Raw genomic sequence first — 5,567 nt, 5'->3', positions numbered from 1 at the left:
TGTTCATGTTACTCATGCAATGTTAGGGTCCAGGTTGTTAGTGTGTCCTTGTGCCTTTCTGCCTCCCTGGCATCATGTCAAAAGTTGTTCTCTTGTAAGAGTAATTGTGAGAAATGTTTGGCTAAAAGAAGGAAATGGAGCAAGGGAGACAGCTACAAACTCCTGTTGCTGCTGTGCTGCAGACACGTGTGCTCTGGTGAGTTGTACAAAGTAAACTCTTCTAGAGGTAAGAAATCTGCATGACCCTGCCAGCTGCTCTGTGAAGTGACTGACTTCAAAACCATAGCTGCTTTTTGGCTGGCAGTCTGTCTGCTCCAGTGCAGAATTTTAGTTGGCATGCCAGAAAATGAGTTCTGGTTTTATTCAGAGAAACAATGATATGAAAATGCTGTATTGTATCAGGTTTTTCTTATGTAATGGGATAAAAATACAGGCTTTAAGACTGTAACAACCAGAAAACTATAGACACGTGTGGGTAACCAACAGCGTAGCAGTAGGTTTGTAGGGGGATATACTTACAAAGAAGGGCTAGTGAGTGCTGACAGAGTTGTACTGCATCTAGTTATGCTCCATTGGAGGCTAGTAACGTTAATCCATATATCCAGACTTCAGTTGGTCCTACGGTGTCATGTTTTGGAGCTCTGCTATAATGCTACATTAGCGTGTTGGCTCTGTTGCTTTGATCCTAGGAGATAGCAGGCTTGGAAGTTTTACTGTGTCTTGTGGGTGGGTACAGGCATGCCCTAAAGATCTGGCTTCCAGACAGACAGCTGCAGCTGGTAGACTTCTCTTGCATCTCTGCATGGTTTGGCTGTTCTTCTAGTGTCTTCTCTTTTGTTTTCTCACTCTGGCAGCTGGCAAAATCCTCTCTTAAAACATCTTCTGCTTCCTGTGGTTCATCCGCCTGACAGAATTGCCATCTGCTTTGCAATGACTGGAATGCCAAGTGCACTGAGGAATTCAGGGAAAAGTTTATTCATGCACTGTGGGTGGGGAGACAGACTATCGCCAGCTGCTCGGTGAGCTTAGCAGAACCTACTTAAGCTTAGAGAGGAGACCAGGGAGAGAATCCACTGGTGGTTTAGGAGATCCAGAGGGCTTGGATGCCAGTCACTGGGGCTGGGGAACCTCTTGTGGAAAGTGAAATGAGGCAGCGTGAAGCTAACATCCCCAGCCTCTACCCTAGGGGGGCAGTCTGACTTGTCAGATGGAGGTTGATGCTTGGTGTCACTGACCTTAGAAATGGACACTATTTGTTGGGTTGCTAATTTGCAAGGATCAACTGAATTTAACAGAAGCTGTTAATTTTTAACCAGTAACTGTACTTAGTAGCAACTCTCCCTACTCCTCAGTCGGGAGTTCTCCAGATGCCTTCATTATGTGCCAGCTGCCGGTTGGTGCACTGAGAGAGGAATCTCAAGGAAGTGGAGCCCTTCCCAGGCACACACGGTTTGGCTTTCGCCTGAAGGACACATCAGGCCTCTGCTCCTGGACACACGCCTTCAGACTTCCCTATTTGGGACTACCCTGAGGAGCAAGCCTCTCTTGGGGCCTCCTGCCCCTCTCACCTGCCATCTCTCTCTCCCCCAGCCTTGCTGGGGCAGCTATAGGCCTTGGCTATAAGGCGAAGTAGCAATAGGAGACAATAAACCCGAACTCACTCTGAGCCCCATCCTCCATTCCTTATGACACACAACTCCCTGGCTTCAGTGTGGATGTGAGGAAGAAACGATCAGGCCCTTCAATGCAATGGGTCTGGCTGCTTGCATTTTCCTAGCCTGTGCCTGGGAGGAGTGGCATGGAGGTGAGCCTGCAGCCAGGCAGCATCTAAGTGTGAGTGTGTGGTATGGTTGAGGCACGTGAACAGCTGCACTTGGGCCCGAAGGTGTCCAAGGGATGTGCGCGCATACTGCAGGTAGCTCATCCCCAGTAAGAAAGCAGGAATGATGGGCGAGGAGAAAGGGAGAACCCCGTCTGGAATTGAACAACTCTAACAAAGTGAAAGGTGGGAGGAGGTGACCTGGCCAGCTCCAGAGATGCCTGTCTGCCAGCCCTGGTCAGATTTGATTTACAGTGTTAATAGGAGTAGTTGGCTGAGTAGTGCATCCCCTCCGAGCAACGATCGCAGTCTTGGAGCTGGTCATTTGATAGCTCCTTGGTGCTTGTCAAAGGCGTAAGCCGGAGCAATGCTGGGATTAGATGTACCTGCTGCCCTTGGAGAGCACACGGGGAGATGCAGCTTTTACCCCTCCCCCAGCTCGGGATTGAGCTCTTGCTAATCACTGTAACCATGACAACCAGGAGAGACAGGCCGCAAAAGCAGCTATCAACATGGCAACGTCCTCGGCACAGGGCAACACAACCCAGTTAAAACAGCCGCTTGGAGAGGAAAGAGCAGCTAGCGAACAGCCTGGGCTCTCCTATGGGGGGGATGTAGTAGCGCACATGGCTGCTCTGCACGTGGCTGAGGTCATTTCCCACCCTTCGGTCCAGTGTCTGGGCAAGGCCCCTGTCCTTATTAAGCCTCCCCAGGGGGGGATGCAGCAGCCTGAGCTGGAAGCCAGTAGGCTCGAACGAACGGGCTACTCTGAGCAACCTGCATAAGGACAGCGGAGAATGGTGCTAGCCAGCCCTGGAGACAACCCCGGAGCAGACTCTTACGACAACTCTGTTCCCAATGGCACAAGAACCGCTGCTGGAACTAGGCTCACGCCAATACTTTCTATGAGGGGATTAGTAGCTAGTGTCACCTGCAGGGTAGGCCCCGTGCTCACACTCTTGGTCCCTCTTTCTCATTTTCTTTCTTTCTTACCCCGAGGGAAGGTTTTCAGTGCTGCTTATTGCATTTTCTAGCTAGATGCTGAGTCCAGAGTCCAACCAGGTTAGACAGGCTGATATCGGTAGAGAACTAGCTGGGCACTGTCTCCTCCCAGACAGTGCATGCAGAGCACTGATAAAAGCAAGGGACAGGCATGGGAATTAATTCCATTTTTTCGCTAAAATGTGTGCATAGTGGGAGGGAGAAGGAAAGTAGCGCTTGGCAGCCAAACAGTTCTGCTTTCTAACCCCTCATCTAGTTCATTGTCTCTCGGCTCATCGTGTGCTGATTAAGGGAAAGGTAGGACTGAAAGTACTTTTAAAGCTAGCTATAGCCAAAGGCCAAGAGACGATTTTCTTTTAAAGCTGCAATTCTATGTACCCGCACTGACTGCTGTGAATCTCTTGTCTAGCCCTTCCCGCTCTTCCCACCTTGAATGACCATCATTTTGGAGAATAAAATCCCTATTCTGCCTGCAGCTGTTTCTTCCAAAAGAGGTTTTAAGTTAAAGAGGAGCCTATATGAGGGCCTGACTGGCTCAGAAGCAGGGTGCTGGAAGCGTTTCTCTTCTACAAGGCCTGTTTAAATCCAGCTGTGCTTATCCCTAACCTCCAGTGGTAGTTCATTAACATCTGAGGAATGAGTTGGGTGTGACAATGTTCACTTCCTGCTGCAAAGGCGCCCATTGCCACCCTGTGTGCTGGTGTTTGGTGTGCTATCTCAGCAGAGGGCAAAGATGGACTGGCTGTTGCTGGTCAGGCCCATGGGGAAGGGAGGGTTTTTTTTTTTGCAGCTGGCCAGCCGGCTACGGTTCTGTGGGTAAATGGAGAATGTCAGTGTGGCTCTCATTGTTGGCATTAAACAGACTCTTTACCAACATGCACAATGAGGAAGCATTTTGGTGCATGTTGGGTGCAACACTGACTGTTGGAGGGAGAGAAGCTGCACCTGTTATTCCCCCTCTCTCCCTGGAATAAGGAGACATGGACTGGGGGGCTGGTACTGGAGTTTAGTCTGACTGTTTTCTAGACTTTCTTCGGCAGAGTGTGGTCCTGGCTGCTCAGTAAATCAGTCATCCGCTTCTGTTATGGACCCTGCAGGAGCAAATGAAGGCCAGATTCCAGGTCTGTGCAATGAGTGGCATGAGGGCTATTCCTGACAATTACTGGAGAAAGTTGCTCGCCTCAAGGCAGGAATAGGAAGAGATTAGAATCATCTTTCAACACTTCAGCCTGGGACCTGCCAGAGGGACTGATAAGGCAGGCTGCGAGCGTGGCTCTTGCTCGCCTCTGTTTTTCTTATGTGACACTGAGTCCAGCCTGCTGTGGGAAATGCAGCCTCTTCTCAGACATCGTAGTTAGTGGAAGAAACAAAGGACATGTGATTAAAATGAACCAGGAGTGAAGCTGTTATCCAAATGGTTTTAGACAAATGTAGGACATGAACCCAGGCCATTCCTGTTTTTCACTTTGGCTTTGCCAAGCAGAATCCTAACTGGTGAGAGAGCACAAGTCCTGCACTTGCTCTGATTTGGCCTCGCTCTAAAGTAGGGAGTTGAGCATAGCAGCCCTACCCCGCAGCATCTTTGGGGAAACTCACTGGTGGACTGCTCCTCCTGCTGCTGCAGTCTCTATAAAGATAAGCAAAGGCAGACAGAGCCTCATGGACATACCCCTGGGGCATTTCAGAACCAGAGTGGGACGGAAAGGAAAGTTTTTTGAGGAGTGTCATTTCCACATAGAGAAATTAAAGTTTACTAAAGAGGAGCAAGTTGGGAGTCAATTCTCAAGGGGATTATCAGGCCAGTATTAAAGATGGCTAAGTGAATACTCCCCCTGGACTCTTCATGCTAGCAGCAGGGGTGCATGGAAACTCCCAGCTGCTTTTTTGGGTATTGGGAGGGAGGAGAGTAGGGTTCTTCCCTGCTAGGGAAGGGGAGTGAGTCGTTTGAATAGCTTAGAGTACAGTTACTGCTGCAGTGATCCCTGTGTGTACAGCCAGACACTTTTGGTAACAGTGACGGCTCTAGACTGTGCGCTGGAGGCTCAGCATAGGAGAAGATTTGGATAGTTACAGCAGAATATAACCATGCACTTCCTGTACTTTGGACCCAAACTTCTCTCTTCTTGAGTGGCTCCTGTTTCATTCACTTCATCTTTGCTTAGCATTCATTCAGTCCCCTGCCCCATGTGTTTGCTCTGCCTACTTCCTCTAGAACAGTAGCTCTAAACTGACTACATTAGCTACTCCCAGCCTCACTGGGCCTAGGCCTAGGGGAAGAGTTACTGGGGCTTTCCAGCTGGTGCAAGATTTCAGTTCAGATAGCAGAAGCACATGCAGACTCTCCAGCACTCAGCAGATGTTGGGCCCAGTGTGGGAAGGATCATGAGCATCTGAGAAACAAAAGGTAAAGGGGGTGGGTCAGAGGGACAGGAGAGCTGAGAACACAATGCTTCCTCCTACACTGGTGCTCAGTTTTCTCACCAGCTGTTGTTTAGCTGCCCAGCGGGAGCTTGAGTGATCATCGGCAAAAGGAAAATGAAAATAGCCATTGTCTGCCCACTTCTTTTGGTACCCCCTCAAGAGAAATGTGCTGCCAACCCCCACCATTATCTCAGGAACTTAGATGCTATTAGCTAGCTGAAAAGCAAAACCTCCAAGCACTCACTGCTGTTGAGTGCCAATTAATGCCTGAGCCTCTTCCTGGAGAGTGGAGAGCATTATGAAAGTAAGAAAACAATCTGAAGAT

The sequence above is a fragment of the Malaclemys terrapin genome, chromosome 10, assembly GCF_027887155.1.
Source record: "Malaclemys terrapin pileata isolate rMalTer1 chromosome 10, rMalTer1.hap1, whole genome shotgun sequence".
NCBI classification, from domain to species: Eukaryota; Metazoa; Chordata; order Testudines; family Emydidae; genus Malaclemys; species Malaclemys terrapin.
The sequence above is the reverse complement of the archived record's forward strand: the minus strand, read 5'-3'. Positions refer to the sequence as shown.